At 36.4% G+C, this 11,377-nt stretch overlaps 1 pseudogene; it reads left to right on the top strand.

Moving 5' to 3' along the window:
- The first annotated feature begins 10,359 nt into the window (after positions 1–10,359).
- LOC138426690 (anaphase-promoting complex subunit 10 pseudogene) lies at positions 10,360–10,999 on the top strand (annotated as a pseudogene).
- Positions 11,000–11,377: the final 378 nt, after the last annotated feature.

The following is an 11,377-nucleotide window of genomic DNA, read 5'->3' as shown; positions in this document are numbered from 1 at the left end:
GATGTAACGTATTCTTTATACCTTTAACTTTTGGCAACTTAAAGTTTTCATCAGTTCAATTTGTTGTTTTATAAAAAGGATTAAAATATTAAGCAATCTTCAACCTTCATATTAGGAATAATGTTCAAAAGCCAAACAAAAGATTTACAGATTCTAATAGGTATTCCATTCCCAATTTGCTAAAACCGATTACAAAATCCAAAATGGTGGCTTATCTTTTATGCACATTGTTTAATGTTTTATTTCTAGCTTTTTGCACTTCAGTTTAATCCTCTTCCTTTGTAATTGAACTTACAGTTGATTAGGCCTAAGGACACAGCGCCCGACAGAAACTAAAGTTGAGGCAAGCCTAGTTATCTCCATCTTGCCTTAACTGTATTGAGTTTATGAAACAGAAGCTTCTCTTCACCAGCCTCAGAAATTTCATTTTTATCTGTTCTATCCATTTGTGTAGAGTAATAAAGGCAAAGTGAATAAAATATGAAAATATTTCCACAAACGGATATCGCTATACAAGCAGAAGCGGTGCTGCATATAAACTGAACTGCTGGCTAGTTGGTAAAGCCACTGTTGGATGGATCGAAATGCTCTTCCTAAAATGATGCAGTTTGCAGTTGGTACAGAGAAATGATTTAGAGGGTCTTGATGTGTAATCCATGAAAATGCAGAATGCACAAATCTGAATGAACAAAGCCATCTGTCTATGGCTTAATTTATTTCAACAAATTAATATCGAGAGTTCATTTTCCAACCAGTATTTTGTATTGAAGTCTACACTGAGTAATAAGATACATGGTGGTCCACAGTGGATACTGTTTTGGGGAAGGAAAAAAGTAACATAGTCCCAAGTGATCATATTACATGTATACATTTGAAAGAAATCTGGAAGGAATTGAAGAGGAGGTAACATTTTAAGATTGTGGATTTTAATTGGGTTTTAACAGAATTAAAGAAATACCTGCATTTCAAACAAGCAAAATACAATAAACAATAATTTAAAAGTGAAAAACGTGTCTTTGTGATAAAATACAAAGTAGAAAAAATGTTGATCATAAGAAAATCATAGCTAACAATTAGTATTTTTTATTGTCATTCCTTCTTATTGGAATTATAGCATTTAAACTTCATAACAACTCAAAGGGGTAAGAGTTTCATCCCTTCCATTGAACAGACACAAAAACTATAACTAAGGAAAGTACAAAAACTCTGCCTATGGCCACATAGCTAGAGCATGGGAGGGTGAACAGGACTGTCTGTAATTGGTAAGGCTACATTTTTCCACATCCTTACTAAACAATGCTCATGGTATGTTGTTTAACAAGACTAGATGTACAAACAAGTCTAGAAAGATTGGACCTTGATTTATAAATTGTCTGATTTTCTGAGTTATTTATATAATTAATGCTGCAAGACTTAGGTTAAGTCGTCACCACCCATGTCCTAGCTCTCTCTGTTTTGTAGCACCTGCTATTTCCTTTCTCTATTGCTTTTTCCCCAAGGCTAGAATATTTACCAAATAAGTGATTCTTCCAAACTACTCTGTAGGTATAAACAGTTTCATTTATGTCCATACCTTCAACATGGCCAGGCTAGCAGTCACGTGGCTTGAGTCATGTAGTCAGTTAATAAGTAAATGAATGGAATGTGAATAGGAATGAAATTCCCCTTTTGAAATACGTGTCAATACACCATACAGATAACTCCCTTCATATTAGAAGAAATCCAGTGCATTCTAAGGCATCACATCTCTATCTGTTAACACTGATATTTTCTGAATAGCATCATAATATGGTGATCATCAATAACACATTTGTGAGTAGGTTTTGGAGATTTAGTATAACATAACCAGATAACAGCCTAAATTCTCATTTGAAAAATCAATTCCCAGTTTGTCTTTTGAAATTCATGTCAGAACACAAAGTTTGAGGATTACACAGAAAATCAAAACAAAGCACACAAACCTTATCCTCAGGAGGCAAAATTAACAAATAACTACCTTTCATCTAAGTGATTTACATACTTCATTAGTCCTGAGGTGCTTAACATTATAAACACTCTGACTATTTAGTTTATAAATGGAGACATGGGTTATCTTTGGGTGTGCTGAACCTCAACTATTAAGAGTTTGATTCTTTCTCCTTTAGAAATTCACACAGACTCTATAGGCTTCATGTTGCTGTACTGCATTTTAGAGAAGGCCTTATTATAATCATGGCTCTTTGGTGTACTGAGACCTAGTTACATTGACTGGAATCTAAAATATGTCTGAAATATTAAAGTCTCCTGCAAGTGAAGACTGAGTCAGATCTAATTATCAGAGAACAACTGCACCTTCAACTGAGCCATCCTGACATAGCTTTGGTGAGAAAGTGACTGGTCAACTGCTTTTCTGGGAAGCCAGCAGGACAAAAGCAACTCAAACTAAAAACACTCAACATTATAGAAGCAAGAGTCAAGTGATCTTTTCCTATCCTTCCATTTATACTGAATTCTCAGACTACTCTAAGCCCAATTCACTGTGACCATTATATTTATTTTTAACAACAATCTATTAAGGTATGCACATCATCTTCCTTTTACATAAGGAAATTGAAGCATAGGGAGGATAAAGAATTGGTGCAAATAACGTAGGCAGGACACAGTGGCTCTAGAATTGCAACTCTTTTAGTATACCTGTCACTCTAAGTAGCATCATAAACACCTAACTTGCTGCGTCTCCTGTAGGCACCACAACCATCACCAGCAGTGCTTTTTCCATGACTATTACTACCATCACTACTGACTGCACTTGTTACCTTTTTTCTCCCTTGCACCCATATATGTTTTTACTAAATACACTTTTGTCCAAGTCTGTACAAATTACGTGTCTTTTAAATGAGCACTTCTTCCCTACCAAGCATTATAAAAATATTTACCAACCTTAATTTCGTAATCTTTTAAGAAGATATTATTGACCCCTTCTTGTAGGTAAAATTGAGGCTCAGAGACATCAAATGACCAGGATAACGGAGCTAATTATTGCATGTGGTCAAGGGTCAAATCCAGATCCTTCAGATTCAAAAGACTGTCTCTAAGAGTCCAGATGAGCCCCCGTTTGCTTTATCCCAGTAGATCTCAACCAAAGACCCTAACATCTTCTAGACAGCCTTTAGATATGTAGGGGATACTTTATAGCTGTCCCAAAGCATCAAAAGCAAGCATGCTAAGCATCTTTCAATGTGTCGGGATGTCCTTCAAACAAAGAATTGTCTCACCTCCACAATGTTGATAGTGCTCTCCTTGAGATACACTAAATTATGTTTTCTTTTCTCATCAGAGAGATGATACTCACGTTGTACCTTAGCTAAAGTATTTTCGCACAACTCTTCCATCTTTTGTGTCAAGAAGGGCTCAAGGAAATGTTCACCTTTAAGATGGAGTTAGACGTGCACGTGATAGTGAGAATTTTCTAAGGCAGGTCTCATTTATGTTCCTCTAAGAATAAGAATAATGTATAATTCTAAATAGTAAATGATGGCAGCTGATAAGTAAATAATGCAACTCAGCCCCTTTGATCCCCTTTGAGTAATGCAAATTAATTCAGCTAACTGTTTAAATCAAATATTCAGTAGAGAGACATGACATTGTTATGGCAGGTGATATGGGAATTATTTGCTGTTGGTAGTATTGATAATGGTTTGTTTGCTCATTTATAGGTATTCTAATTAGTCATCTATTTGTCCATCTGTACCTAATTGCAGTCACGTGAGGTGTTCACAGAGGACAACAGTTTGAATCCTTGACTATATCCCTTTTAATTTTATATATTTTCCCCCACAATGACTGATGATATCATTATTCTCTCAAACATCATTACTGAATGCTAATAAGCAATAGTTGGGAAAGGGAAGAAGGTCCTGATGAAAACTGAGAAGCCAATACCTGTGGTGAACTGGTCTTTGCTTTCAAAGGATAATTTAACTAACTTAAAAAGTGAGAAATGTGCTTAAATCCCTTGAGGTCAGTTATTGCTATAAACCAAAAGCAGGATTTGCTTGGCTTCTGCTTGAAAAAATAAAAAAAACAGAATGAAAGAGAAGTGACGGCACTTTGTCTTTGAGTAACTTACAGAGAGATTTTCTTTCGGTTACCACCTTAAACAACTGCAGGGGATGGGAGCCTATTTCTCATCAGGCATTATTCCCACAATGACTCTGTCAGTGTATGGTCATTTCACAGATGAAGCAAATGAGGCTCAGAAAATGAAATGCCTCCCCCAGGACACCGAGCTAGTGAATGTCAAACAAAAAGTCTAACCCAGGATGATATATTTCTAAAGCTTATATTCACCTCACTAGGGAACAGTGAGTTATGGAGCTTGGTGAAACAAAGGAGTGCTAAGTATGCCTTATGTCTTACATGTTGTCCACATATTGGCAGCAAACATTTATGTTTCATGTTACTTGCGCTTTACAATGCTGTCAGGAAGTGGTTGGGGAATGAAGAATCTCAAATTTTAGAGAGGGACAATAAAGACCAGAGACATTAAGGGGATCTTCCAGTGTCACACAGCCCATAAGCAGTAGAGAATGATGCTTTTCAGCACAACAAATGCTACCTCTTTGAGAGATAAAACTGATGTTCATGTTCTCAAAAATCCATTTGTATTCACACAACAGACCAATCAAATGTTTTTATTCAGCAAAGCAAATCTTGTGAATATCTACAAAATAATGCCTGGCCAAGTCAACTGTTGATTAATTCATCAATACATTCTGCAGCAGATGTGTTCATATAGCTGAAATGACATCCTTTGCTTAACTGAAACTTATCACCAAGTAAAGTACTTCAGTACTCAAGACCTTAACTTTCTTATCTGTAAAGATGGAAACTATAGACTATAAAGCATCTGTGTTCACAGCATAACATTAAGAAATAACTTAAAATAATAGCAAAATGTTTGATACAAATGACTTGTTTAGACTGCTGTTTCTCTTGCTTTCTGTCAAGTTTTTAAAATAGTATATTAACACATAAATTGCATACATACACATACACAAACACACCCTCACACTTGTTAGTGTTCCTGTTTATATAATTTATTAAATACCATGTTTTCCCAATTTGATATTCAAATGCATAATTAATGTTATAATTAACAACTTTTAGTGAATATTTCATAAATTTTAGTTGTTAACTAACATTTGAGAGGAGAAACTCAGGCAGTGTATGAGAAATTTATTCTGTTTTGGTTTTCCCTTTAGGAAATAAAGACAGAAGGTAAATACTACTATGATTTGGATCCATACCTACAAGACACAGAGTAGCAATTTTGCATCTGTCAAACTACCCATTGAGGATACTTTTCTGATTTCTTTTGGATGCCTCTTTAAGAAAGGAACACTGTTGAGATAATTTTACTTGGAATTCTTCTCCTCCTCTCTGACTGGGTTTTAAGTTGGGAATAAGTCATTTGGGGATAAAGACTTGATTCTAACATAAGAGTTTTAGGTAGAGAACTGGTCATTCTCAGATGGTTAGACATGGGAGATATTATGAGATTATCCTCAGTTTTGAACACAGAGCGGCCGCTTCGGTAGGCATTACACACAATGTCAAGAGGAGACTCCCAGAAGCTTCCGTGAACCTCCAGCAATTTCTGGAATTGGAGTCAGATGATCATGAAATTAGCCTAAGACCAGAGAAATCAAGACAAAGCATGAGAGGACTTCTAAAATTCCTTTTCATCAAAAGAAAAGGAACACAGTCAGTGGCAGATCTATATTTTCTTTTCGTTCTAGTTGATAGTATATGGGTCTTCTTTCTTTTCTTTTTTTAAGAGCTCAATGCTACCAACTGCTAAATTCATCTCTGTGTTAATGGGAGATGGAGAAGGTTATAAATTATTTGAGTTGCCCCACAGAGCTCTTTCTACAGGAAGCATCAGTGTATCAGAAAATAGTACATATATCAACGTGTATGAGACCATACCAATTTTTATTTATTCACAAAAGGTGAGTGATTGACAAATTCAGATTCACTATCACTGGTGTAACACAGAGGTGAGGGGGTGGTATGTGAAACAGAAAAGTACATAGGATTTCTGTGTCAAGAACAGTGCATTCAACCTCTATGGAAGCGCACACACACGCAAATGAGATTTAATTTTGAGAACATCTTATGCAGCAAGTGCCATGTGCCAGGAGATTTGTATCTAACTTACCACCACCTCGTGAGCTAGGCTTCATTCCTCCCGTTTCGTAAAGAGAAAACAGAGGTTCAGACAGTCTAAGTAACTTGTTCAAGGACTCATAACTAATAAGTGACAAAGTAGAGTTTTATGGAATCCTCACTCTAAAACTGAGAGTTTTTGATTCCCCTGCTGCCCTGAGTCACAGAGAATATGGCCCCTGTATGAAAGAAATAACAGTGGGCATGTTAATATCTGTCACAGAAAAGGCCTAAAGTTTCTCTGCCTGGGAAAGTTTACTACAAGTGCTGACTCAACCTCTTGAGATCCGTGCTTCCAATAAGGTCATTTTCAGCATCTCTAATGATTATGATCTCTTGAAACGTTGTGAGTCCATGTACACTAGAAGTGCAAAATGTGTATCAGATCCCAAACATTTACTATGAAAAAAAGGACATTAATGGCTTTTATATTGTTTTCATGTTGAAATGGGAATATCATGGATCTATTTATTGTTAAGATATGTTATGTGTGTGTGTGTCCGTGCTCAGTCATGTCTGGCTCTTTTCAGCCCACTAGGCTCCTCTGTCTGTGGGATTTTCCAGGCAAGAATCCTGGAGTGAGGTGCAATTTCCTCCTCCAGGGGATCCTCTCTACCCAGGGATCAAACTCACATTACTTGTGTCTTCTGATTTGACAGGAAGACTATTTACCAACTTCCCCACTTGGGAAGCCCACATAGAATTAATTTTACCTTTTTTTGTTTGTTTTCCAAAAATATAACAACAAGAAATGTTTTTACGTACATGGGTGACCTTATTGGATAGTACTGGTCAAGGTCCTGAAAGAAGAAAGATGAGAGATGATTTGTGCCTTTAAAGAGCCCCCCTCCTGCATCCTATTTATATATATATTTATAAATTATATAATATATAATATAAATATAATATATACAACAAATATATTATATAATATATATTATATAAATATGATACATAATACAATATATATTCTAAATATATATGTATAATACATTATACATATATATTTATATTTATTATATATATATAGGATGCAGGAGGGGGGTTCTTTAAAGGCACAAATCATCTCTATATATTCCTTTTCCTATTTGGAACCACTCTGTTGGTCCATGTCTAGTTCTACTGTTGCCTCCTGACCTGCATATAGGTTTCTTAAGAGGCAAGTCAGGTGGTCTGGTATTCCTATCTCTCTCAGAATTTTCCACAATTTATTGTGATCCACACAGTCAAAAGCTTTGGCATAGTCAATAAAGCAGAAATAGATGTTTTTTGGGAACTCTCTTGCTTTTTCCATGATCCAGTGGATGTTGGCAATTTGATCTCGGGTTCCTCTGCCTAAAACCAGCTTGAACATCTGGAAGTTCACAGTTCACGTATTGCTGAAGCCTGGCTTGGAGAATTTTGAGCATTACTTTACTAGTGTGTGAGATGAGTGCAAATGTGCGGTAGTTTGAGGATTCTTTGGCATTGCCTTTCTTTGGGATTGGAATGAAAACTGACCTTTTCTAGTCCTGTGGCGACTGCTGAGTTTTCCAAACTTGCTGTCATATTGAGTGTAGCACTTTCACAGCATCATCTTTTAGGATATGAAATGGCTCAACTGGAATTCCATCACCTCCAGTAGCTTTGTTCATAGTGATGCTTCTGAAGGCCCACTTGAGTTTGCACCCCAGGATGTCTGGCTCTAGGTGAGTGATCATACGCTGGTGGCTATCTGGACCATTAAGATCTTTTTTGTGTAGTTCTTCTGTGTATTCTTGCCACCTCTTCTTAATATCTCCTGCTTCTGTTAGGACCATACTGTTTCTGTCCTTTATTGTGCCCATCTTTGCATGAAATGTTCCCTTGGTATCTCTAATCTTAATCAAGAGTTCTTTTAAAATGGAAATACAAAAAACCTCAAATAGCCAAAGCAATCTTGAGAAAGAAGAATGGAACTGGAGGAATCAACTTGCCTGACTTCAGGCTCTACTACAAAGCCACAGTCCTCAAGACAGTATGGTACTGGCACAAAGACAGAAATATAGATCAATGGAACAAAATAGAAAGCCCAGAGATAAATCCACACACCTATGGACACCTTATCTTCGACAAAGGAGGCAAGAATATACAATGGAGTAAAGACAATCTCTTTAACAAGTGGTGCTGGGAAAACTGGTCAACCACTTGTAAAAGAATGAAACTAGAACACGTTCTAACACCATACACAAAAATAAACTCAAAATGGATTGAAGATCTAAACGTAAGACCAGAAACTATAAAACTCTTAGAGGAGAACATAGACAAAACACTCTCTGACATAAATCAAAGCAGAATCCTCTATGATCCACCACCCAGAATACTGGAAATAAAAGCAAAAATGAAGAAATGGGATCTAATTAAAATTAAAAGCTTCTGCACAACAAAGGAAAATATAAGCAAGGTGAAAAGACAGCCTTCTGAATGGGAGAAAATAATAGCAAATGAAGCAACTGACAAACAACTAATCTCAAAAATATACAAGCAACTTATGCAGCTCAATTCCAGAAAAATAAAAGACCCATTCAAAAAATGGGCCAAATAACTAAATAGACATTTCTCCAGAGAAGACATATGGATGGCTAACAAACACATGAAAAGATGCTCAACATCACTCATTATTAGAGAAATGAAAATCAAAACCACAATGAGGTACCATTTCACACCAGTCGGAATGGCTGCTATCCAAAAGTCTACAAGCAATAAATACTGGAGAGGGTGTGGAGAAAAGGGAACCCTCTTGCACTGTTGGTGGGAATGCAAACTAGTACAGCCACTTTGGAGAACAGTGTGGAGATTCCTTTAAAAACTGGAAATAGAACTGCCATATGACCCAGCAATCCCATTGCTGGGCATACACACCGAGGAAACCAGAATTGAAAGAGACACATGTACCCCAATGTTCATTGCAGCACTGTTTATAATAGCCAGAACATGGAAACAACCTAGATGTCCATCAGCAGATGAATGGATAGGAAAGCTGTGGTACATATACACAATGGAGTATTACTCAGCCATTAAAAAGAATACATTTGAATCAGTTCTAATGTGGTGGATGAAACTGGAGCCAATTATACAGAGTGAAGTAAGCCAGAAAGAAAAACACCAATACGGTATACTAACACATACATATGGAATTTAGAAAGATGGCAATGATAACCCTGTATGCGAGACAACAAAAGAGACACAGATGTATAGAACAGTCTTTTGGACTCTGAGGGAGAGGGAGAGGGTGGGATGATTTGGGAGAATGGCACTGAAACATGTATACTATCATGTAAGAAATGAATCACCAGTCTATGTTCGATGCAGGATATAGGATGCTTGGGGCTGGTGCACGGGGATGATCCAGAGAGATGATATGGGGTGGGAGGTGGGAGTGGGATTCAGGATTGGGAACTCATGTACCCCCGTGGCAGATTCATGTCAGTGTATAGCAAAACCAATACAGTATTGTAAAGTAAAATAAAGTAAAATTAAAAAATAAAAAAAAAAAGCTAGTTGTCATCTCCATCTCTTAGTAGTTCATTTGAAATGTGAGAATAGTAATATCAACTCCAAATAATTGTCATGGGAATTAAATGAGATAATTCATGCAAAGTGTCTGGCTCACAGACCTGCTCCTAATAAATGCTCAACAAACATAAATGTGCTTTGTCTCTTACACTTTTCCCTTTCTGTTTTTGTCACTAAATGACACCAGACAAGTCACCTAAATAATGTTATTATTATTTTTTTAAATTTTCACTATGGATTTTTTTTCTCCTAATTTCAACTTTTCTCCATTATCTGATCCACTCTCAAATGATAAGAATGTTGTTTTTCTTTTTGGCCAGCAGCTTGGGGCTGAATTTGTATCAGAAATGAAAAATATCTCCAAGTAAATTCAATTTGTAAATATTTACTTTATTTAAACTGTGTTCTTCAATTTAGTGAACCAAATGGTAAAATTTTATGAGCAAACCAAGTTATGCGTAGCACTTATTTTTAAAATAGCACAAACCTGAGAAAAATCAGTGTTCATTTTTTATTCATTCCTGTCTTCATTTCCTTCATTGCAGCATCTCCCAGTTTGCTCAGTTTCAGAATTTTAAGATTTTTTTTTTCTTTGCTAAAGTTATCCTAGGAAGCCGAGTGGGAGTGGCGCAGAGCTGCAGCGGATCCAGAAAAACCGAATGGCGGCAAGCAGAGTCCGCAAGCTAATATTTTTAAAATGACCACATCAAACAAGACACCTCCTGGTGCTGACCCTAAGCAGTTGGAAAGGACTGGAACAGTACGGGAAATTGGGTCACAAGCTGCTTGGTCACTCTTATCTTGTAAACCAGGATTTGGAGTGAATCAGTTACGAGATGATAATCTAGAAACTTACTGGCAATCAGATGGATCCCAGCCTCATTTAGTGAACATACAATTCAGAAGAAAAACAACAGTGAAGGCATTATGTATTTATGTGGATTACAAATCTGATGAAAGCTACACTCCAAGCAAGATCTCAGTCAGAGTAGGAAATAATTATCACAACCTTCAGGAAATTCGGCAACTTGAATTGGTGGAACCAATTGGCTGGATTCACGTTCCCTTAACTAATAATCATAGGAAGCCAACTCGCACTTTCATGATACAGATTGCTGTTCTAGCCAATCACCAAAATGGAAGAGATACCCACATGGGACAGATTAAAATATACACACCAGTGGAAGAGAGCTCCATTGGTAAATTACCTAGATGTACAACTGTTGATTTCATGATTTATCGCTCAATAAGGTGACCTAAGAACAAAAGTCATTAAACATCTTATCAGTTAAAAAAAAATAAAATAAGTAAAGTTATCCTAAAAAGTCTATGACTTCCTTCTCGTGAAGGAAGCTTTATTCTGAAGGAAATGTTAATTCATATAATCATTCATTCATTCACTTGATGGGCATTTATTAGATGCTTATTATATGCCAGGCACTGCCTGAATTGAAAAGGACACAGTATTTAATTAATCAGATTCAGTACCTAGACTTTCAGAGCTTATATATTATAGAGACAGACATATATGAATATGTAACAAATATAAACCAACAGACAATGAGTGAGAAAACTTTGGGAACAAAGGGAATATAGAAAAGGGACCTGTCCTTTGGGCCAGGGAAATAATTCC

Source organism: Ovis canadensis, chromosome 21 (assembly GCF_042477335.2).
Source record: "Ovis canadensis isolate MfBH-ARS-UI-01 breed Bighorn chromosome 21, ARS-UI_OviCan_v2, whole genome shotgun sequence".
NCBI lineage: Eukaryota > Metazoa > Chordata > Mammalia > Artiodactyla > Bovidae > Ovis > Ovis canadensis.
The sequence above is the reverse complement of the archived record's forward strand: the minus strand, read 5'-3'. Positions and strand labels throughout refer to the sequence as shown.